At 42.5% G+C, this 26,256-nt stretch overlaps 1 protein-coding gene across 1 annotated transcript in view; it reads right to left on the reverse strand.

Moving 5' to 3' along the window:
* PCDH15 (protocadherin related 15) overlaps positions 1–17,249 on the reverse strand; it is a 2,320,333-nt gene extending 2,303,084 nt beyond the window's left edge. The window contains exon 1 of the mRNA XM_069753541.1: positions 16,745–17,249. The gene's annotated coding sequence lies outside the window, so the exon portion shown is untranslated. The remainder of the gene's footprint in view (positions 1–16,744) is intronic.
* Positions 17,250–26,256: the final 9,007 nt, after the last annotated feature.

A 26,256-nucleotide genomic window follows, 5' to 3' on the forward strand; every position in this document is an offset into this window, starting at 1 on the left:
GTGCACAACCTCAAACAGTCTGACTCCAAACTCCACTATGGTGAAGACCAAAGAGCTGTCAAAGGACACCAGAAACAAAATTGTAGCCCTGCACCAGGCCGGGAAGACTGAATCTGCAATAGCCAACCAGCTTGGAGTGAAGAAATCAACAGTGGGAGCAATAATTAGAAAATGGAAGACATACAAGACCACTGATAATCTCCCTCGATCTGGGGCTCCACGCAAAATCCCACCCCGTGGGGTCAGAATGATCACAAGAACGGTGAGCAAAAATCCCAGAACCACGCGGGGGGACCTAGTGAATGAACTGCAGAGAGCTGGGACCAATGTAACAAGGCTTACCATAAGTAACACACTACGCCACCATGGACTCAGATCCTGCAGTGCCAGACGTGTCCCACTGCTTAAGCCAGTACTTGTCCGGGCCCGTCTGAAGTTTGTTAGAGAGCATTTGGATGATCCAGAGGAGTTTTGGGAGAATGTCCTATGGTCTGATGAAACCAAACTGGAACTGTTTGGTAGAAACACAACTTGTCGTGTTTGGAGGAAAAAGAATACTGAGTTGCATCCATCAAACACCATACCTACTGTAAAGCATGGTGGTGGAAACATCATGCTTTGGGGCTGTTTCTCTGCAAAGGGGCCAGGACGACTGATCCGGGTACATGAAAGAATGAATGGGGCCATGTATCATGAGATTTTGAGTGCAAACCTCCTTCCATAAGCAAGGGCATTGAAGATGAAACGTGGCTGGGTCTTTCAACATGACAATGATCCAAAGCACGCCGCCAGGGCAACGAAGGAGTGGCTTCGTAAGAAGCATTTCAAGGTCCTGGAGTGGCCTAGCCAGTCTCCAGATCTCAACCCTATAGAAAACCTTTGGAGGGAGTTGAAAGTCCGTGTTGCCAAGCGAAAAGCCAAAAACATCACTGCTCTAGAGGAGATCTGCATGGAGGAATGGGCCAACATACCAACAACAGTGTGTGGCAACCTTGTGAAGACTTACAGAAAACGTTTGACCTCTGTCATTGCCAACAAAGGATATATTACAAAATATTGAGATGAAATTTTGTTTCTGACCAAATACTTATTTTCCACCATAATATGCAAATAAAATGTTAAAAAAACAGACAATGTGATTTTCTGGATATTTTTTTCTCAGTTTGTCTCCCATAGTTGAGGTCTACCTATGATGTAAATTACAGACGCCTCTCATCTTTTTAACTATTGCTGACTGACTAAATACTTTTTTGCCCCACTGTATATATATACCCCTATACTATGTGTAGACATTTATTTTAGTTATTCTATTCTAACCTGTCAGTGTGATTTTACTGTACATGGAGCTGAATTGCCAGCTTTTCTATAGAAAACCGCAACGTATTTCTCGCAATTTCTCCGTATTTTTCTCACCGCCATTGACTTTCATTGGCGTATTTTTTGCGCAATACGCTGACAAACGCAGCATGCTGCGATTTTCTGCGCCTTTAAAAAAAGGCAGATAGGAGCTGCCCCATAGAAAATTATTGGTCCGTGTGCAATACGTAGTTTTTGCGCCTCTCATACGTCCGTAAAACTTGCTAGTGTGACCCCGGCCTTAGTTTGTTCATTGTAAATTCGACCTGTGTTTTGTATGTAAGGCTATCGGTACGGGCCCGTCGCTTTGCGTCGGGCCGACGTACCGACGCACATTGTGAAATAAATGAACAACAGGGGCAGCGGATGCAGTTTTTCAACGCATCCGCTGCCCCATTGTAATGTCCTGGGAGGAGGGCGCGGAGTTTTAGCTGCGCATGCGTGGTCGAAAAATGGCAGACGCGACGCACAAAAAAAAGGTTACATGTAACTTTTGTTGTGCCGACGGTCCGCTAAAACACGACGCATCCGTGTGGTTTCCATTTTTTTTAGCACATGCCACATGCACCTACTACAATCTATGGTGAACTTCACTTGTTTTTTCATCAGCAGCACAGATCACAAGATCCAATGCACGTCTATGGGTCCATGAAAAATACATACAGCACATGGATAGCATAACATTGCAAGCTTATATTTAAGCTTTGTAATTTCATTATTTCTTTAGCCATACTGAAAAAACAGTGATAGAACACTGATGGGACAATGATGGCACACTGATGGCAAACGAATGGCACATGGATGGCTCACTAATGACACACTGATATAAAACACTGATGACATTGGTACTGTTCTTTCTGGTACCGGTTTTATACAGATGTTTGAATGGAGCCTGGATCTGCAAAAATATTGCCCTCCTATACTGTAGCCACGTTGATAAAATTTTCTTTTTAATCATGACTCTTGAGATGTAACTTCAGGCCACATTCACACGTTCTGTATTTGGTCAGTATTTTACATCAGTATTTGTAATCCAAAACCAGAAAAGGAACAATCAGAGGAAAAGTAGGGTTCACTCACAAAAGCGTATAAATCGGATGAATGCAATGCGAGAAAACATCACATTGCACTGTGACCAATGTTATTTAATAAGTCAGTGCTTATAAGTGTGATTTTTCTCAGCTCGGATAAGACTAAGAAAAAAATCATTGTTTGCGACAATCTGATTGCACTTGCCAATGCAAGTCAGTGGGTGTAAGAAATAAAATGCACGGCACACAAACCATGTGAATGGTTTCCTATTTATACGCACACATCTCAAAGGAAACAAGACATTTCATTAGCCAAGTACAGTAAATTTGCAGCCTGTATCAACAGAAAAGAATAAAATGATAGAAAAGAAAGATAGGTAGATAGATATAGATAGATAGATAGATAGATAGATAGATAGATAGATAGAAATATATCAGTGAGATATACACATTATTTTGCAGATTATAAGATGCACCAGACTATAAGACATGCCACAAATTGTGGGGTGGAAAATAGGAAAAATAAATTTCAATAAAATGGTGGTGCGTCTTATAATTGGTTTTAAAGGTAGATTACCCTGGGGGGTGAGGTTGCTGCTTCAGGCGGCCGGTGGAGGCAGCAGGAAAGGGGCGATGCTGCGGGGCATGGGTGCACATTATATGTCGGTGCAGGTGAGTGAAGCCCTTTGAGGAGGGCTGTCTCCAGCAGCCATTTCCTCAAAGCCCACCGCAAGGTACTGAATGGGAAAGGAGACTCCGCTCACTGGCGTCAACACCTAATGAGTGCCCAGGCTCCGTAGCCTTGCAAAATTCCTGCTGCCACCGGCCTCGTGAAGCGGCTCTACCTCCTGTAACCCCACTCCATCACTACCATCCCCCTCCAGTAAGTTCACTTTGGATTATAACATGCATCCCCATTTTCCTCCCAAATTTGGAGGATAAAAGAGCATCTTGTACGAAAAATACGGTAATCATTGCTTTGCATGTAGTATTCTGTACTTGCATTTAGCTAATAAATAAATAAATAAATAAATGAAAAAATGGTGTGCACCCTATTTCTAATAACCAGCTAAGCAGACAGCTGTGGGCTTGTCTTATTATGCTGGAAAGGGACCAATATCCATTGAATTTTCCAGCCTAGTAATGTTGGCCCCCAGCTGTTCACTTTACCTTTACTGGATATTAGCAAGCGGGACCCTAAAAAAATGAAGTTATGTTGTTAATAACCAGCAAAGGTTAAGAAGACGAGGCTCCATACACTCGCACAACACTTTTCCTACTTTTCTGGATCAACAGTGGACTGAATTTTTTATATGCTAGTGTAACTTCAGACTTATAGATACATGTGCAGCACTTCTGCATTTTTAACCCACTTCTAGTTGGCTTACAAATAATGATGTAACATACTGACCAAATACTGAACTTATAAATGTGACCTCACAGAATAAGGCACTTTTATTATGAGAAAATAGTAAAATCTGAATTTAAAGCGAACCTGTCACCAGGATTGGCAGATATGAGTTACGGCCAGCGCCTTTCAGGGCTTATGTACAGCATTCTATAATGCTGTAGATAAGCCCTCGATCCGACCTGCAAGAGAAGAAAAATAACTTTTATTATACTCAACTGCGGGGCGGTCTAGTCCATTGGGTGTTGCAGGTCCTCTTCCGGATGGGTGCCTCCTATCTTCTTGAGATGCTGCCCTCCTGCTTGCTTCATGGCTCCCCAGCATCGTGCTCCTGTGCAGGCATACTTATCTGCCCTGTTGATGGCAGAGCAGAGTACTGCACTGTGCAGGAGCCGGGAAAGCTCAGAGAGACCCAGCGCATGCGCACTGCACTACTTTCCTCTTCCCTCATAAGGGCAGAGAAGTATGCCTGCGCAGCACGATGTCGGGAAGCCATGAAGCAAGCAGGAGGGCGACATCACAAGAAGATGTGAGGTGTTGGACCAGGACCTGAGACACCCATCGGACCGGACCACCCCCAGGTGAGTATAACAAAAGTTATATTTCTTCTCTTGCAGGTCTGATCAGCGGCTTATCTACAGCATTATAGAATGCTGTAGATAAGCCCTGAAAGGTGATGGCTGTATCTTATATCGGCCAAATCTTGTGACAGGTTCCCTTTAACTACACATTTTGTATGGCCTCATTTGCACCAACTGGTAAAATAAAGTAAACATGTTAAATTCCCCACATGGTAAATAGTGGGAGAAAATGCAAAAATTAATATTGATATTAAAGTCATAAAATATCAATAAAATTGTAGCTACATTATGGTCATGTCCAAGCTATCACTTATAACTCTTTTTTTGTTTCTAAAATGGATTAAGTTATTACAGAGAAGACCACAAGTTTAATTGAATATCACTAAAAATTTGGCAGAGCAATAATTACAGGACATGAGTTTTGTATTTTAATTAATTATCACCATTCATTTCAATTTACTGTATGCTTAGGATTTATTCCACCTGTTTTATGTGCCTGATCTCCACAAAGCTTCTACTCAAGCGACAAATGGCAGAGAGAGGTCGGTCAGATACTCTGATATTCTAAGTCCAAATCCCTTCAACATTAGTACTAGGGATTATCATGTATTATCAAATGTCATCTTAGTAACATTAGACATATCCAAAATTGACTGATCCATAAGTACTCGCTTAAAGAGAACCTATCAATCGATTTGTGCTGCCCAAACCACGGGCAGCAAGAATCAGAGCATGGCTGAATGATTGCATCAAGGTATGTTTTTCTCTAAAATGCCCCGGCATTTCAGAAAAATACATAGTTTAAGTATCGGGCCCATACTATAAAGAGGATTGCATTAACCATTTAGTACACACATGGAAGGGACCTATCAATCAACTAAAGTGATTTAGGAAGAAGGAGCACCGAACGAATCTTGTCTCTATATTGGTCCGTGGCTGAATCCTTAAACCAAGCTCTCTCTGTGATGTCAGAGCATTTCACGGAAAAAACTACCTGGCTAAAACTGTGTAGCCAGGCTATGATTTGTGCTGCCTGTGGTTTCGGCAGTTTGAATTGACCCTTTAAGGCTATTGCTGTGATAGAATCAGGGCCGGCGTCAGCACTCGGCATACCCGGGCAACTGCCGGGGCCCTGAAAAAATGGGGGGCCCACTGGTGGCCGGGACACCAGGGAGCCCTGGCTGCTCCCCCAGCAGCTCCGGCACTACTTGAGCTCAGCCGTCACTTAAACAAACATGGTTGCGCACAGTGCACTCTGCAGCTGTAGTAATGATGCGGGTCGGGCAGACACACAAGCAAAGTTAAAGGCACAGTGCCAGCCCGACCGCATCATTTAGTAGCAGACACAGCTGCAGAGTGCACTGTGTGCGAACATGTCTGACTGCCATCAAACAGCGCGCCCTCCATAACCACATGCCAGAGCAGCCTGATGAGCAACAAGCCAGGGCGAGGTGAGTGAGGCTTGTGTCTGTCTGTGTATGCATGTATGATGTGCATATCTGTGTGTATATCAGTGTGTATGACTGTATATATTTATGTATTTTTGTGTATTTGTCTTCAAATATATGTATGTACATATCTGCGTATTGTATGTGTTATCTGCGTATTTTACTGTATGTGTGTGCTGTGCATGTCTGCGTATTGTGTGTTTAGTGTTTTAATGTGAATAGGACAGGGAGAGGGAAAATAGAAGGAAAAAGGAGGGAAATGAAATGGGAAATAGATACAGAAATAGAAATATGGATAAAACAAAAACAAGAAAAAAAGGAAAAAATTAAAGTATAATAATAAAAGTAAATAAAATAAAAAATATTGAAGAAAAGTAAATACAAATTTGGGTACATGTAATTTTTACAACTTAGTGGAGGGGCTCTACCAAGTCTGCACAGGATACTGAGGAGTGCATGGGATACATCTTGTATTAAAATATGAAGAACCCCTGGTATTGCAAAACAGCAGAAACCTCCACATGTGACCCCATTTTGGAAACTATACATCTTGAGGAATTAATCTAGCAGTGTAGTAAGCATTTTTAATGCTCAGGCGATTCACAGAAATGTATAACATTGGGCTGAGCCATTGGAAAATCACCATTTTTTCCACTAAAATGTTACTTTAACCCCAAGTTTTCAATTTCAAAAGGGATGATAGGAAAAAATGGACTGCAAAATATGTTACTCAATGTCTCCCGAGTGCGCCAATATCTCATATGTGGTCGAAAACTACTTTGAGGCACAGTGCAAAGCTAAGAAAGGAAGGAGCACCATATGTTAGTGCACATTTTGCTGATATGATTTGAGAGTGCCATGTCCCATTGGCTGAGCCACTGAGTTTCAACAACAGCAGAACCCCCCATAAGTAACCTCATTTTACAAGCTACACCTCCAAATGAATTCATCTAGGGGTGCAATGATTATATTGACAGCACATGTGTGTCATAGAATTTTAAACAATTGGGCAGTGAAGCAAAAATAATTACATTTTTAGCCCAAAAATGTTGTTTTAGCCCCATATTTTACTTTGTCCATGGGGAAATGGGGAAAAACAGCATAAAAATGTATCACAATTTGTGCTGAGCTTGGCAATACCCCAGATGTGGCTGTACAGTATTGCTTAGCCACACAGTAAGACTCAGAAGGGAAGGAGTGCTATTTGACTTTTGGAGAACAAATTGTTATAGAATAGTTTTCGGACTCTATATAGAATACCCCTAAGTGCAAAAAGAGCAGAATCCCCTCTCAAGTGACCCCATTTGGGAAATTACACCCTTCTGGGATTTTATCTACAGGTGCAATGACGATTTTGACTCCATGGGTGTTTTCCAGAAACAAGCAGCAGTGAATGTTGCTCAGTGAAAATTGCAAATCTGCCATACATTGTAGTGCCCATACATTGTAGTGCCTAGTACATTAGTTTACCAATACATTATGCCCAGCTCTTGCTTCTGGAGATATGGACACCCTAAATTAAACAGGCTCTTATCGCTACAGAAATGCCAAACGTGGATGCTAACTGCGGTTTAGGCACACTGTGGTGATCTTAAGGTAAGCAAGCATATGGATTTGGGGGTGCAGAATTAGCTGGATTTCTTTTGGGTGACAAGGTCCCATAGCACCTTTCAGGAACTTTTGCATGTCAAGTAACATTTAAGCCCCCTATATCCCCATTGATGATGGACCTGAGTGGGGACTTGCTTTTTCGTGGATTGACTTAAAACTTTATTGGGATCATTTGACACAACACAACCACAACCACAGGAAGAGCCCAGAAGTGTCCCCTTCCGTCTGCGCTAGCAGTGTGCCCATATGTGCTATTAGGTCCTCGGAGGATCCACATAATGATGAAATATATCAGGATGCACAGGGAAAGTACAGGGCCTTTATTACAAGCTTATAAAGCTTGAGTGGATATCTTCCTCTGCCTAATAATAGGGAATGATAAATGAGAGCTAAACCTTGCGATCTTTGGGAGGAAGAATGAACAAATCAACACCAGGTGAAGAATTTTATTTATTTTTACGTCATTTCTTGTGCAGTATAAGTGATTAGGCAACTTTATTCTTCGGGTCGGTGTGATTACATCAATATGACATTTATATTGCTTTTTGTTATATTTTCATGTTTGTCTGCTGTCACACACTAAAAGAAGCTTTTTTTGCAAAACAAAGGTTTTGCATCACCCTATTTTGATAGCTATAATTTTTATATATTTGTGCTGACAGAGACATGTGACAACTTGTTTTTTTCGGGACAAGCTGATGTTTTTATCGGTACTATGTTCGGTCACATAAAGTGTTTTGATCGCTTTCTATTCTGATGTTTGGGAGGAAGAATGAAAATAAACCAGCAAGTCAGGATTTGTTTTTCTTTGATTATGCCGTTCACTGTGTGGCAAAAGTGATAAAACAACTTTATTCCTCACGTCAGAACGATTATAGTGATACCACATTTACAATTTTTCTATGTTTTAGCACTTTTATACAACAAAATGCAATTTTTTTTTAATAATTGTTTTGAGAATTATAGCGTTTTTATTTTTCCACTGATGGAGCTGTATGGCTTGTTTTTGATGGGACAAGATAATGTTTTCAGTGATACCATTTTTATTTACAGTTGACTTTTTGATAAAATTTCATTCCATTTTTTGCTCATCAGAATGACACATTTTTTTTCTTTGTTCTCTCGTTAACTAGTGTGCCAGTTTTAGAGGTCAGGTCGTTCTAGACATGGTGACACCAAATATGGGTTCTTTAATTGTTTATTTTTTATTTTAAATTAATATATGTATTTATTGAATTCATATTTTTTTTCTTTATTTTCTGATTTTTAAATATATTTTTACACTTTTTTTAAACTTTTTTTTTTTTTTTTTTACTTTGTCCCAGGATGAGACATTAGCAATAATAATAATCATTATTTTTATATAGCGCTAACATATTCCACAGCGCTTTACAGTTTGCACACAGTATCATTGCTGTCCCCAATGGGGCTCACAATATAAATTCTCTATCAGTATGTCTTTGGAATGTGGGAGGAAACCGAAGTACCAGGAGAAAAACCCACAGAAACACGGGGAGAGCATATAGACTGCTTGCAGATGTTGTCATTGGTGGGATTTGAACCCAGGACTCCAGCACTGCACGGCTGCTGTGCTAACCACTGAGCCGCCATGCTGCCCTAATTAACTTTCCCTACCCTAATCACTCATCTAATTCTAATATTCTGCAATGTTTTTGGATTGCAGGGCATTAGATCTGTGCATCGGACACAAGCAGGTGGCATGTCAGCTACGGCCACTTCAAAAAGCCAGACAGGGACTATGTGTCTTTGCGAAGTAGTCCGATGCTGGTTCCAGGCTCTTCTGGTCTTGATCCTTCTTTCACTCATAGGTCTCTCCCTATGTACAAATACAAGGAGAGGCTTATCAGTCAACTAGAGAGAGGAATGGAGAAAAGGCTGGAGACCGGCCTTGGACTAGTTAGCAGAGACACATAGTCCCCTGCTGGCTTTTTTTATGTCTGCCTACTCTGAAATGCCGAAGTGTTTCAGAGTAAAGCATACCTAGCTGCAATTGAGCAGCCAGACTCTAATCCATGCTGCCTGTAGTTCGGGCAGCAAGAATCTGTTGACTGGTTCTTTGAAGTTAATTTTGGAATGAGCAAAACTCTCATGGTGCTAAAGGGGATCTCACCGAGGTCACAGCAGTTCAGCCCGGTTGGGAATGGAGCCTCACTGACCAGATGTAACTTCAATGATGTCACCACCGGGCACTGAGGCTGCACTCTCAGCAGTTCAGTCACCAGTAGTTCTCAGCTTGGGCGGTCGCATCTTGGCACCATCCAGGTTGAAAACTGTTTATCCCCCAGACATGGATTACGGTGTGGGACGGAACAACAGGCAGGTATGGTATAATGTTGTTTTTTATTTTAGCTGTCTTACAGGAGATCAAGGGCTTTGTTTGACTTAGGCGAGGTTGTAAGTATGGCTTAATTAAGAATATTCAAGGAGTCTGTGTCTTTTTCTCAATTAAAAGACTTTATTCTGGCTGTGTTTTTATTTACCTCTCCATTACTATTCTGGCTGTTTTTATTTACCTCTCCATTACTACCCCGTTTTCCCGAAAATAAGACACCGTCTTATATTAATTTTTACTCCGAAAGTTGCACCATGTCTTATTTTTGGGGAGGGGGGGGTTATTTTGAAGCCCCAAATATTCCCATCATCCCATTTCAGCCCTCATCATCCCTTTACAGTCCCCAATACAGCACTCCCATCATTCCATTACAGCCTCCATCATTGTACAATAAAGTATTGCACCCTCCCATCAACCCACATGATCCCACTGCAGCCTCCCATCATCCCAGTATCCCATTGCAGCCTCCCATTATCACAGTATCCTACCGCAGCCTCCCATGTGTGTACCGTACACACACACACCCTTTCACAGACACACACACACAAACACACACCCATGCACAGAAACACACACACACCATTACACAGAAACACACACACCCACACACCTATACACGGACACACACACCCACACTTTCACTTTCTTACTGTTTCCTCTGCGGTGCTGCTTTCAGTGCTTTGGTGGGGCAGGAGCCCTGGGCCAATCACAGCCCAGGAACAATCAGAGGCTATGGATGATGTCAGCTGGCCCATGGTTCCTGCATTGTGATTGGCGCAGGGCTCATAGGCAGAGATCGGCACACAGCTCCGAGGCTGTGATTAACTCCTGCGAACAGCGCGGCTGCAGTGGCGGGCACTGGAGGGCACGAGACAGCGGGGACAGCGGGAGCGAGACACAACTGCATGCCCCATGCACAGAACAAGGTACCCTATATACTCGAGTATAAGCCGACCTGAGCATAAGGCAACCCCCCTAATTTTGCCACAAAAAACTGGGAAAACTTAATGACTCCTGTATAAGGCTAGGGTGGAAAATGCAGCAGCTACCGGTAAATGTCAAAAGTAAAAATAGATACCAATAAAAGTAAAATTAATTGAGACATCAGTAGGTTAAGTGTTTTTGAATATCCATAATAAATGAGGAACCCAATATGCTCCATAAAGTTTATGATGGCCCCATAAGATGCTCCATATTAAAATATGCCCCATATAATCCTGCATAAAGGTTAATAATGGCCCCATAAGATGCTCCATAGACACATTTGCCCAATTTGATTCCACACAAATGTTGATTATGGCCCCATAAGATGCTCCAGACACTTGCCCCATATAATGCTCCACAAACGTTAATTATGGCCCCATAAGATGCTCCATAAAGATATTTGCGCCATATACCATAGTGCTGCACAAACGTTGATTATGGCCCCATAAGATGCTCCATAGACATATTTGCGCCACATAGTGCTGCACAAACGTTGATTATGGCCCATAAGATGCTCCATGAAGATATTTGAGCCATATACCGTAGTGCTGCACAAACGTTGATTATGGCCCCATAAGATGCTCCATAAACATATTTGCGCCACATAGTGCTGCACAAACGTTGATTATGGCCCCATAAGATGCTCCATGAAGATATTTGTGCCATATAGTGCTGCACAAACGTTGATTATGGCCACATAAGATGCTCCATATAGATATTTGCCCCATATAATCCTGCACAAACGTGGTATATGGCCCCATAAGATGCTCCATACAGACACTTGCCCCATTTGCTGTTGCTGCAATAAAAAAAAATCACACACTCACCTCTCGTCGCTCAGGCCCCCGCCGCTTTCAATATTCACCTGACTTCGTTCCAGCACCGCTCCATCTTCAGCGTCTTCTGCACTGACGTTCAGGCAGAGGGCGTGCACTAACCACATCATCGCGCCCTCTGACCTGAGCTTCACTGCAGAAGACGCTGAAGATGGAGCGGAACCGGAACGAAGAGCAGGTGAATATCACGCAGCGCTGTGCTCCCCTCCTCGTTATACTCACCTGCTCCTGGCTGGTGCAGTCCCTACTTCCCCGGTGCCGCAGCATCTTCCTGTATTGAGCTGTCACCGTTACCGCTCATTAGAGTAATGAATATGCGGCTCCACCCCCAGGGGAGGTGGAGCCGCATATTCTTTACTGTAATGAGCGGTACCATGTGACCGCTCAGTACAGAAAGAAGCTGCGGCGCCTGGGGTAGCAGGGACCTGCAGGGACCGTGCCAGGAGTAGGTGAGCATAATTAGACAGCCCCCGATCCCCCTCCCCTGCTGACCCCTGGGTATGACTGGAGTATAAGCTGAGAGGGGGAATGTCAACCCAAGAAATGGGCTGAAAATCTCGGCTTATACTCTAGTATATACGGTATGCCTTATTTTCGGGGGGTTCCTTATATTAGCAGGCACACTGCTCCCCCTAGCATGCCTTACTTTTGGGGGGCGCCTTATTTACGGGGAAACATGGTAAGCTGTGGGCTTGATGTCACCTGACAATACAAAGGTGACATCAACCCAACAAATATTATCCCACTTGCCAACACTACAGGGCAATTGGGAAGAGCGGGGCAAAGCACCCGTATTCATTAATCTAATACAGTGTTTCTCAACTCCTGTCCTCAAGACCCCACAACAGGTCATGTTTTCAGGATTTCCTTAGTATTGCATAGGCGATGGAATTAATGCTTGAGCAGGTGTGCAATACTAAGGAAATCCTGAAAACATGACCTGTTGTGGGGTCTTGAGGACTGGAGTTGAGAAACACTGATCTAATAGATGTGCCTTTTCTTTGCAGCTGCGGACTGATATTTTTAGGCTGGGGGAGCCAATATCCATGGCCCCTTATCAGCCTGAGAATATCAGCCCCCAGCTGTCTGCTTTACAATGTTGGTTGTCAAAAATGGGGGGGACCCCATGCTGTTTTTTTAAATTATTCATTTAAATGACCCCTCTATTCTTGATAACCAGCCTTGCTGAAGCTGACAGTTGAGGGCTGCAGCCCACAGCTGTGAGTTTTGCCTGGCTGGTTAACAAAAATACAGGGGAACCCACGCTGGGCTTTTTTTTTAATTATTTATTTACAATGCAGGAGCGGCTGATGAATACTCCCATTCGCCGCTCCTGCTCTCGCTGATATTAGAGGCAGCAAATGTCAGGTGATGGAAACAGTAGTCCCATCACCTGACACCAGTGACCGAAGGTAAAGTTTATACCTCCGATCACAGCTAAGCGCTGTCTGTTGGCAGCGTGGGAACCACGTCTCTCTGACCGGCGGGGATTATTTCACCACCGATCAGAAGCGGTGTTTGACGTACTGTCTTGCACATTACAGCGCAGCAAACACTGGATGTTTGGGCCCTCCATTCAAGTCAATGGGGTCCGGGTTCGGGTTCAGGTCCGGGTACTGTTTTTGGTACCTGAACAAAAACTTTTTGTAACTGTTTGGCTGAACATGTCAAAACCGAACATCCAAGTGTCCGCCCATCTCTACAGCTAATAGGTCTATGGACACATTACACATATATGCAAAAACATTCACTTTTAAAATTGATTTAAATACAACTTACAATTGTCAAATGACAAAAAAAACTTGATAAAAATTGTCAATTTTAAGGCTTACAGTGCAAGTGACCTTCAGTTTACTATTTGTGTAAAACTTTATGACAGCATTAATAATGTCTGCCAGAAAGCATATTTCTCTGCAACTTATCAGGAAAGTGGTACATGTCCCAAACCGGTATGTGAATTTTATTTTTGCATATATTTTCTTTTGTGGTTTTGTAGTAGAACTATTATAGTTTACCTAATGGGTATTATTGATTGCTTATAGGACAGTTAACTATTTGAGATGCATTTCTATGCAGAGCAACTGGTTAGCCCAACATTCTTGTGATTTGATTTAGATCAAAGCAGCCAACTCCCACCTTTCAGCAGGTGACACAACGCACCATAAAACACACTTCAAATTTAGAGGAGGAAAATAGGAAAAATTTTAAATTTGAAAATTGGGGTCCATCTTTTGTATTTTGAATTTAGCTTACCGGGGGTAGGGGGCGGCAGCGCTGGAGCAGTTTCACAGGAGGCAGGAGAAGGGTGGACGCTGCAGGAAGCCAGCGGTGACAGGAGTGGGGCTACGCTGCGGCACCTGGGCTGGAAAAAGAGGGTGTTCTGGCGGTGCAAGGGAGGAGACACTGATCTCCTGGTGGTGGGCTTCAGGAAAATGTTGGCAGTCATTATGATTTAAAAAAAGAAAACACAGTAGTTTGACAATAAATGTCTTCCCCCAACCCCTAACCATGAGTGGAGAAAAAGTTTTGATGTTATCATTCATATCTCTGAAAAAAGTGTAAACTTTTGAGCGCAACTGTATATATGTTGGAAATATACTAAAGGGAATCTTTCAGCATGTTTTCACATTCCAAACTGTATATGTGCATGGAGAACTTTTAAAGACAAGTCCAACAATACCTATACATGCTCAGTCCATTCCTACTTTACTGAAGTCAGTGTTTGATTTGAGATGCAAATGAGGCTAAAGAACTATGGTAGATCTGAATCCTCTGTCACTCCAGCTCTATACCCTGCCAAGCCTCGCTGCCTCCTCCTTCATTCACTAACAACCTCTATGCTGTATGGCGTCAGGTAAAAAAGACGTCAATGAAGCAGGCGGAGCTAGAGCGAAGGAGGCTTCAGATCTACCATAGTCCTCCAGCTTCATTTGCATATCAGTTCAATCACTGATTTCTCAAAAACAGAGGAATGGGCTGTCCATGTAAAGGTTTTTAACATATCGTGTAGAAAAACAATAGTACATATATTGCTGTATTTTTCACATTTTAACTTTAAATGCATCAGAAGTGGCGTCCCGAGCTAAATATCAGAGGCCCTAGTTAAAGCTAAATCTGTGTATAAAAAAAAAACCTCATGCAATCAATGAAAAGACATCACTTTTATATATTCTAAATCAAAAAGCTATAATGCAGAATAAATAAATAAATTAGGCAAACAATGATCATCAAGTGTCAATGACATAGTACTGGTGCACAGTCTCGTTCTGCAGCCCTCACCATAATGACAACTGTCTGTTATATGATCTAGCCACAGATGCCGAGTGCTAGTGATATGGATCTCAGACTGTCATCTGTCAGTGGCAACCCTGGTACTACATTTCAGGAGTACGTTAACAACCATGGGAGTCTCTGGTGCCCGGCAGTATCTAAAGTTACAGCAGCCAAGGAACCACATGCAGGGGACCTGCTGGCCATGTCTGTAGAGACAAAATGTACCAACTTGGAATCATAAAGGGTTAGGAAGACTTGCTTATGTTGGAAATTATAAATAAAAATAATGTAAAGGTCATATTATTCCAAAGGTTTCAGAGCATTTTTGTGCATTTTCCACCCCACCAAAGTGATTCAGGACTCGTCTACCCTTCAGAGATTGTCCTCAGAGACTATAAAATTGTCTATACATTTGGTTTAGTGTCAGTATTCGAGTTTCTTGGGAATGCAGTTAGATGACATTGAAACAAAATACAGGGATCATTCATCGGTAATAGTGTAGGATGTCTGATCTCCCAATGACCATACTAAAACAAATTCACCAAAAGTGACCACACAGAGGTGACCGCAGATGAGATCTCCTGGTCCTACAGTCCAAACAAATGGAGACCTGGTCAGATAGACCTGTTACTGCAGTCCAGACCTTTACTGCAACATGTGTCATACATCGACTTCATGAATGTTAAGCAGAGAGGAGGTCTACTGCTGAGGCGCAAGCTCTACATTTCCATACGGATGCGCTGATCCAGATTATGAGACGCCTGCCTTTGACACCTCACGAAAACAACAGGGAAACATTCATTAGCTGGACTTGCCATTAGGATGATGCACTTCATTAAGCCCAATGCTGTTGTAGAGCACATAGGAAACTGAGTATAATCAGACATTGCATTTCTTGTGTACAGAAGGGAAAGCTTCAGTGATGATAATGAGATCTCATGTACAGCTGCCACAGCAAGGGCACTCAGACATCCTAATAGAAGCAGAACCGAAGAAATATACTCATTAAATAAAGAAGAGCAGGCTGCAGTGCTGCAAAGCCCACAAGCTCCACAGATCAAACATATCACTGCCATCAATGCAAACACAACCTTATAGCCTTAGTGTGGAATATACAGCAGACCTTGCTCCGAAAAGATAGATAGATAGAGATAGATAGATCTTAATAGATGAATGATAGATTAATAGATAGAATATAGATAGATGACAGACTGATAGATTAAAAAATAGATATATAGATACATTAATAGATGATAGATAGTGGATAGATAGATAATGGATAGTAGATAGATAGATAGATAATGGATAGTAGATAGATAATAAATAGTAGATAGATAATAGTTAGATTAATAAATAGCTAGATAGATTGATTGATTGATTCATTGATAGATTAATAGATAGAATATAGATAGATGATAAATGAATAAATAGATTAATAGATGATAACTAGATAGTAGATAGGTTAATAGATAGATAAATAGTCAAGTAAAAAATTGTAAAATTGAATGGTAACTTTACTAATTAATGTCAAAACCAAAAAAAAAGCCACAAACTAGTTCTAGAACATTCTACAGGAATAGATAAGCCTTTGAATAATTCATACAAACCCAATACATCGATATGATTATGCACTGGTGCAGTCATTAACTAAATAAAGCCATTCGTTAATCTGCCGTCCACTTAATTTAAGGGAAGCTCATTCCTCCCATAGGTTCCTCCATACAGTAAGCACATTGGACACAGCAGCACTCTCAATCAGATGGCTTCAAACTTTTTCCCTAACTTTCCCAAAGAGGACCTGGACTACATAGAAAGAGGCAGTTTACCATGGGACAGGTGACATTTTCTATGGCGCTGCCTTACCTTATAGGAGGTTATAGATGAAAATATTCCATTGATAGCATACTAGCCCAGTAACCATAAACGGTTCGAGCTTCTGATCCCAATGCAGGTTTTGAGATAAAGGGTCTTTCCAATTCATCCACAGATTCTCCCTGCTAAGTGTGTACCAGCCAGGATGAGATCCCATCCTCAGCACCAGCAGCGCCCCTCGTCCCCACCACAGGCTGCAGGAGAGGGCATCATTATTAAATGCAAGAGTGCACTCACTCAGAGCTAGCCTTCTCCCCCCACAGAAGAGGATTAGGTGACTGAAATCCGATCACAGAAAAGGCAAAGGACACATGTAAGGAATGGATGAAGCAGCAGCAGCAGCTTGTAGAAGGCAAGGCATCCCAAAGCTTCTACTAGATGGCAAGCAGCAAGTGCAGTGTGTGCAGGCTGGGCAGCATCCTCTCATCTATGGCTCAGGAATGCTGTGGCTGCTGGAGCAGAGCAGGCAGCAGGTAAACAGGCTTGTGTCCTCTCCTCAATGCAATCATTAACTCCACCCTCTGCCATCTGATCTGACTAAACGTGACAATTACTGGAGCTGCTCCTGAGAGTGGCACCAGAGTGTGGGCACAGGCTGGAGACCCATCTGAGCTGGTACACTGTGCTGCGCTGTGTGTGTATCACAGGAGGAGGATGCTGCTGGTACTGTGGCTTACTGACTCCTGCTCCATGAGTCTTACACATGTTCCTGCCCTTCAGAGACTTATTCCAAAACTCCAACTGCAACTAGAAATTCTACATAAAGTTCTTATAGTCAAGTTCTGCGAAGTCCAGTCTGTTACTGGACACCTGTAGCAGTAATGTCACTGATAGGGACAGGAGCATCGCTTTACACTTGTGGAAAAGTTTCTTGTATGTTGCTACAAACTATATTGTATTAATCAACTATACATTGTAGTGAACTACATTAGGTTGTGTTTTATGACAATATTAGTTCTTTGACATTCCCTTATAAAAGCCAAAGGAGATATCCGTCCTTTCCTCAACCGTCAATCTACTAAAATGCTTGTGCACGCCCTCATCATCTCCCGCCTTGACTACTGTAACATGCTTTTCTGTGGTCTCACTGCTAACACTCTCTCACCTCTCCAGTCCATCCTTAACTCTGCTGCCCGACTAATTCATCTCTCTCCTCGCTATTCCTCCGCTTCCCCCCTCTGCAAATCTCTTCGTTGGCTCCCATTCCCTCAGCGTATCCAGTTCAAATTGCTAATACTGACCTAAACTATCAAACACATTCAGATCCTTCAGACGGAACCTGAAAACCGACCTCTTGAGGAAAGCTTACAGCCTGCACTGACCCCGCTGCCTCCTCACCACCACAGGAGCTACTGCAACCCCCCAACCCATTGTCTCCTTCCCCACCATCCTGTAGAATGTAAGCCCACAAGGGCAGGGTCCTCGCCCCTCTGTATCAGTCCGTCATTGTTAGTTTGCTTAAGGTACCTTCACACATAGCGATATCGTTAACGATATCGTTGCAATGTCACGCTTTTGGTGACGTAGCAATGATCCCGCTAATGATCTCGTTATGTGTGACAGCGACCAACTATCAGGCCCCTGCTGGGAGATCGTTGGTCGTTGGGGAATGATCAGGACCATTTTTTGGTCGCTGATCACCCGCTGTCATCGCTGGATCGGCGTGTGTGACGCCGATCCAGCGATGTGTTCACTTGTAACCAGGGTAAATATCGGGTTACTAAGTGCAGGGCCGCGCTTAGTAACCCGATGTTTACCCTGGTTACCATTGTAAAAGTTAAAAAAAAAACACTACATACTCACATTCTGATGTCTGTCACGTCCCCTGGCGTCCACAGGGTTAAAACTGCTTTTGGCAGGAGCGCTGCCGGCCGTAAAGCAGAGCACAGCGGTGACGTCACCGCTGTTACTGCCGGCGCTAACACAGTCAGTGAAGGGAAGCTCTCGGCAGCAGCGTGTGCATTAGCAGCGCTCTTGCCGAAAGCAGTTTTAACCCTATGGATGCCGGTGGGGGACGTGACAGACATCGGAATGTAAGTATGTAGTGTTTTTTTTTTTACTTTTACAATGGTAACCAGGGTAAATATCGGGTTACTAAGCGCGGCCCTGCACCCTGGTTTCCCGGGTGCTGCAGGGGGACTTCGGCATCGTTGAAGACAGTTTCAACGATGCCAAAGTCGTTCCCCTGATCGTTGGTCGCTGGAGAGAGCTGTCTGTGTGACCGCTCCCCAGCGACCACACAACGACTTACCAACGATCACGGCCAGGTCGTATCGCTGGTAGTGATCGTTGGTAAGTCGTTTAGTGTGACTTAAGCTTTACTGTAAGCGATATCTGTAATTTGTATGTAACCCCTCCTCATGTACAGCGCCATGCAATCAATGGTGCTCTATAAATAAATAATAATAATAATATTCCTTGAGAAAGCCAGTGGGTGAAAAGTACGTTGGAGTCACAGGAGCCGCCGGGTAGATTTTATTTAATCCCTTGGTCATATGCTCTTTGTGCACTCTCAGACATGTTTATCTACTAGACTTTTGCACAATACTGATGGGATTTTTTCTGTACCTGAATTATGTTATTTTTGTCAGTATTCCCATGTACAATGTTTATACATTGCCGTGGTTTATGCTCTTGTTTTTTTGTTACCCCTATCTACTATATGTTTTTAAATATTATGATGCAATAAAATCTATGTATTTTATGATATATTTTCCAGGCTGTACACTTTATTTTGAGGATGTTTTAGGTTGCTTTTTTGTGTATATCCTTATTGATATCGTTTTATTAGTGAGAATTGATCTCATTTGTTGTTGTGTCGCTGTATTTGTATTTTGCAAACTTACTAGATCTATATTCAATCAATTAATATTCCCAATAAGAGTACAATAGAGTTATTGGGGTGCTGGAGATAGCGGAGTAGACCACTTAGTTATCTTTACTGACCACCTAGGAGGCTCAGGTCTCCCATACTAGTGATTGCATAAGGGCTCGTACAGACATATTATCAGTCCAAGGCTCCTACAAAGCAACGGACCATGCTTGAACCAATGTTATTCTATGGGGCCACGGACATGTCCAATCTTTTTTTCTCAGGGCGAGTCTGTCCAAGGAAAAAATTGGAGCATTCCCACTTTGCATCCGATATTCAGATCGCACTCGGCTATACAAATTAATGCGTCCAGTGAAAAGGTCGCACTGCACTCGGATGACATCTGAGTGCAGTCCAATTTTCACAGAATGACGGAATGTTGAAGATGGAGAGCTTGTTTTTCTCCATTTTCTCGACATTGGAGAAATTCGGATCTCACTATGATCACTTTCCTGGGGGTAAACCTTTACTGGACCCAGTCTAAGCTATGGAGATGCTCAGAGGATATTTCAGGAACATTTCCAGATATATTAGGTGAACAGTCACCACAAACTTGGTATAAACATAGCCTTTCGAAGTAGGAAAGCCCACTTAGAGGGAATTTGCTAGCAGGATTTCACCCCCTTACTATTTATATGCACATCTAGCTATTTCAAACACAACTCTAGCATTATTTTTACATGACCAGTCTTTTCTTCCATTACTTATTAATCTCCATTTGAATTGATTTACAGATAAGTCTGAAGAGCAAGTTGTAGATCTGAAGCCTCTGTCACTCCAGCTCTATTCCCTACCCATCATAGCCTCCTCCTGCTTGACTGCCACATCTCTTATTGAAGGCACACAACGTAGAGGTTGTCAGTCAAGCAGGAGGAGGCAGCTGTGCTGGGCGAGGAACAGAGCTGGAGTGACAGAGGCTTCAGATCTACAATAGCTCTTCAGCCTCATTTGCAGATCAATGCGAATGCTGATCCGTCAGTAACAGAGCAACAGACTGGCCATGCAAAGGTATTGCTGGACTTGTCTTTGTAAAAGCTACATGCGCACGTATATTTTTTGGGGTAGGGGGTGAAATTCTGCTGACGGATTCCATTTAAAGCAAAGGAGCATTCTTTTAACATGATTTGTGGAAGCATAAAATACCTTCTTTTCACTTTATTATAAAGTGAGGTACACTAAACAGTGTAGTGGCTGATGTATTTCAATATAAGGGGACCTCACCTAAAACATATAGTACGGGATCTGCATTTTTGGGGAGTTATTGAGTATTGCGTGTAACTGTATGTAATCTAGCTCCATACAGTGGCTATAGGTTTGGTAGATACATTATTTGAACAGACTGAATGTTAAATGTTACTAATCCAGTGCACAGGAATATAAGTGAAATGGGCAAATCAACCCTGTATCTTCCTACCTATGTTTCTTATAAGTCAAAAAGAGCTTGAGAAGACATGTACTGAACTGGCATCAAATTCAATAAATTGTGAGCTGTGAACATAGCTAATATCCCAGCTGTGACTTTTCAATTGGCAATTATGTAACACCAAGTCAGACAATTTTTGGTGCAAAAAACTGTAAAATACACATTAAACATGTGTAATGAATTAAAGGTGAACACTGTCGGACATTATAAAAACTGACATTCAGGATAACACCATACAGCTATGGAGCAACAGCCTGTTCATACATCAGTACAGATGTAAGAATGTAGAATCCTCTCTTCAGATTTGCAGCAAGTTTTACATGTTTCGTACACCAGGATACTGTCAGCAGGATCCTCGTGAATCCAGTTCCCTACATATTGTTTAAAGGCGATCTGTCATCAGGTTTTTGTAATGAAATCTGAGAATACCATGATGTAGGGCTGGGACTCTGATTTTAGTGATGTGTCACTTGCTGGTCTGCATTCTGTCATTTTGATACTGTTTTCTCCACTGCAGATCCAGTAGTGCTCAGAATACTGAGCCCTGTATAACTCCGCCCACAACACTTATTGGCAGCCTTCTGTGTATATCGGCAGAAAGCAGCTAATCAGTGGTGAGGGTGGGGCTACACAGAACAGTTGACTAGCAGGCACAAGACAAATAGTCATGTAGTGATAATCTCCTGCCGATAATTCACTAATTTATTGAAACAGCAATACACAGACCAGCAAGTGACACATCACTGGAATCAGGCTCTCAGCACCTACATCATTCTGAGCTCAAATTACACAGCAAAAATCTAATGGCAGATTCCTTTTAATGTACAGAAAGAAGATATGCTCCCTGTTGTCTACTGGACCCATGTGCAAATGAACATCTAGTATATCAGCACCTGTGATACAAGCATTTGTTTAGAAAACACAGTAGTTTTTAATAAATGGAAGTATATGAACACATCAGGACAACCAGAGAATTGTCTGAAATTTTTCAGCAGTTTGTTTTTGATGGATTGTACTTGTATACATGTCACTTTGGCTAGGGTCAAATGGCCGTGTTTTCCCTCATCCGACAAAATCGGTCCAATGATGCTAATCACACTCTGATCAAACTGAGATCATAATATCATCCGATTTTCATGGATGAGTAGAAGATGGGGAAAAAAATCATAATCTTCTCTATTGTATGGTTCCTTGAAAATCAACTTTTTTTTCCAAGGACTCATTGACTTGCATGGCCCAGTGCAATGTGCAAATTGTGCATGCTGCAATATTTTTCCCTCGACAGACTCGGTCTGAAAAAAATCGGACATGTGCATGGCCCCATAGAACAGCATTGGTTCAAGTGTGATCCGATGTCTTGTCGGATCGCACTCTGACCACAATACGGTTGTCTGAACGAACCCTTAAAGTAAAGCTGTCAGTAGGATTTTGCTAAGTAACCTGCAGACACTGTAAAGTTGACAATATTAAACTGATTAAAATGATACCTGGGGTGAAGAAATCTGTCTTGTGGTTGCTGTGTAATCAGTGTTAGAAGTTAGCAGATAATGATATGCCCGTGCTCCAGGGCAGGACTGTAGGCAGATTCTTATCTTCCTGCTCTAAGCCAGAGAAACCAAGGAAAGAAATGTCCACAGGCCGCCCAAAAGCATAAACGGTCTGTCTCTATGATGATGAACATGTTTGTGCCGTGTGGCGGCCTGTGGGCAGGTCTTTCCTTGGTTTCTCTGGCTTAGAGCAGGAAGATAAGACTCTTCCTACAGTCCTGCCCCAGATCACAGGCATATCATTAGCTGAATACTTCTAACTAGTGTTGAGCGATACCGTCCGATACTTGAAAGTATCGGTATCGGATAGTATCGGCCGATACCCGAAAAATATCGGATATCGCCGATACCGATATCCGATACCAATACAAGTCAATGGGACATCAAGTATCGGAAGGTATTCTCATGGTTCCCAGGGTCTGAAGGAGAGGAAACTCTCCTTCAGGCCCTGGGATCCATAGGGATGTGGAAAATAAAGAATTAAAATAAAAAATATTGATATGCTCACCTCTCCAGCGGCCCCTGGACTTCACGCTGCTATCCAGGAGGCTTCTTTGTTTAAAAAGCGCGCCTTTCGGACCGGTGAATGACGTCCCGGCTTCTGATTGGTCGCGTGCCGCCCATGTGACCGGCACGCGACCAATCAGAGGCCGCGACGTCATTCGCAGGTCCTCAATTCCTATAATTAGCAGTTTTGTGAATGAGAATGACGTCGCGGCTTCTGATTGGCCGCATGCCGGTCACATGGGCGGCACGCGGCCAATCAGAAGCCGCGACGTCATTCTCATTCACAAAACTGCTAATTATAGGAATTGAGGACCTGCGAATGACGTCGCGGCCTCTGATTGGTCGCGTGCCGGTCACATGGGCGGCACGCGACCAATCAGAAGCCGGGATGTCATTCACCGGTCCGAAAGGCGCGCTTTTTAAACAAAGAAGCCTCCCGGATAGCAGCGTGAAGTCCAGGGGCCGCCGGAGAGGTGAGCATATCAATATTTTTTATTTTAATTCTTTATTTTCCACATCCCTATTGATTCGATACCGATACCCGATATCACAAAAATATCGGATCTCGGTATCGGAATTCCGATACCGCAAATATCGGCCGATACCCGATACTTGAGGTATCGGAATGCTCAACACTACTTCTAACACTGATTACACAAGAACCACAAGACGGATTTCTTCACCCCAGGTATCATTTTAATCAGTTTAACACTGCCAACCCTACAATGCCTGTAGTTTATTTAGCAAAATCCTGCTGACAGGTTCGTTTTAAACTGACGCTTCAGTCTCCATAATATTCCTTATTGTCAGTTTCCAAATAGGATCTTTCAGGACCATGGACAACAGCTTGAGAAATCAGATTGGAGAAAAAACTGATGAAAGCTGGAGAGAAAATGCTGTCACTTTTCCAATCATTTTAGATCTGTCGTTTAGTAATAAAAATATTTTCTGATCCCCCAACACGCACACAAAGCCCCTAAGTGCCATAATGTCCTTTGAAACATAGAAAATACTTATGGCATCTGATAAAGTATTGGTACTCCGATAGAGATTAGTATGGAATTCAACAGAAGACGATTTCTGCGTGACTTTATAGAAAGTTAGAGGCATATGGATGGACAGTAAAAGCCTAATTCTCTTGCGTGAATACATTTCGAAATGTTGATTTTTCGGCACCAAATTGTGCAATAATTTATAGCACCTTACTGGCAACTCCATCCTTACATAATGAAAACTCAAAAATGTTCTCAGAATTGGGAGCATTGTCATGTAAATATACCTTTAGTTCTTGGCAAATCATGGAGATACTAAACGACTTTGTGCATGAACAGAGGTAATGTATATTTTTTTCTTTGTTTCTAAGAACCATTCATAACTGAAATGTAAAAAAATGATCCGTGATTCTTCATTAAGACACTAAATTCATTTCAGCTGTTTCTGATCATTACAAGGACCCAGGCAGGTGTCTCTCCTGTACTTTATATTACTATGGTAAATTCCCTAATAACTGAATGGGACGCACGCAGTAATGTTCTTCTTGGTAATATTTTGCTGTGTAATATCATTCCAAAAGAACACGATGCAGCCAAGATTTTCTTCCCTTCGCTGTAAAATGCTTTATGAGAAGACGCAGACTTGGAACTTCCAAGGGTTTTTACTGCCCTCTATCTGCCGCTATTGGCACTGCACGCATTCCGTATGGCTTGAGGCACCAGCAATTAGTACATTTTGCTCTCATAGTAAATGCTTGCAATGTCTCTGCAGAATCATCACGCCAATTACTAGCAGGTGCTATAGCCTAAAAAGCAAAAATGATGTATCGTTAATCAACACCGGTCTCTTAACGTGCGGAGCTCAATCGCACTCGTGTACTCTATCCATGTTCTCCTCCGTATCTATTATATTCTAAGTTGTATTCAGCTTCTGGTTTGCTAAAATCCATTTACAAGGTTCTTTGACAAGAAAATTATTTCTTCCCACAATCCAGTAACAGAAACGATGAACCTGGTTCAATCTAGTGGATGAAACCGCAAACAAATTGTAGCTGCCAGGCGAAGAGATAGCAATGAAAGGGATATATTCTTCTTCCTCTCAGGGCACAAAGTCGGTTAATTATGCTGCGCTTAAGAAAAAGCGTGATAAGTAAAGACAACAGGAAAACACGCCACCTGACAAATTAAAAGTTTGCTGTACTTTATCACAATTTCTTTAACTCTTTGTGCTCCCATTGCAAACTGGTAACAGATAACACTGCAACAAGGGCACATGCTCAGACTGGCATGTGAGGACCTTTCATTATAAAACATGAAAATGAGGTACCTTATAACGTATTCTCCTACTGCCCGGCAAAGGCCAGTTTATGGCCATGTGCTTATTAAATAGCTCCCCGTTAGGGCTCATTCTCACGTACGATGCAATTGGATGAGTGCAAGTCAATTAAAAAAATCAGATTGCACTCACCCCCATGTTTCGCTATGGTGCAGCTCACATCTGCGATAATTTTCTCACGACAATTCGGCATTCAAAAAGAATAGCAGCATGCTGTGATGGCACTCGAGAACCGGATCGCACGCACCCATACACGTCTATGGGTGCGAGTGAAACGTCGCACTGCACTTGGATATCACCCAAGTGAAGTGCAATTCCCGTTGACGCCGGCAGTAGAGGAGATGGAGAAATTACTTTCTCCGTCTCCTCCACTGCTGTGCTCCGATCCTGTTAGGCTACGTTCACATTTGCGGTGTGCGATGTTGCGTCGGCGACGCAATGCACAACGCAAACAAAAACGCACGCTAAAACATATAGTTTTGCGACGCATGCGTCATTTTTTGCCAAATTTTGGACGCAAAAAAATTGCATCTTGCTCCATGTTAAATATAGGGGCGCATAGCGCATGCGTCGCCGCAGATGCGCCCAACGCAGCCGGGCAGAACGCAAATGTGAACGTAGCCTTATGCGGACATTTGATTTCAGTACCTGGTGTGACCCCCTAGTACAGTAATAACTACATCTAAACATTTCTGATAATGGTTGATTAGTCCTGCATACTGGCTTGAAGCAATTTTAACAAATTTCTCCCTATAAAACAGTTTCAACTCTGTTATGTCGGTGAATTTTCTCCCATTAAGAGCTCTATTAGTCTCTGTTACTCCGC

Source organism: Ranitomeya imitator, chromosome 2 (genome assembly GCF_032444005.1).
Source record: "Ranitomeya imitator isolate aRanImi1 chromosome 2, aRanImi1.pri, whole genome shotgun sequence".
NCBI lineage: Eukaryota > Metazoa > Chordata > Amphibia > Anura > Dendrobatidae > Ranitomeya > Ranitomeya imitator.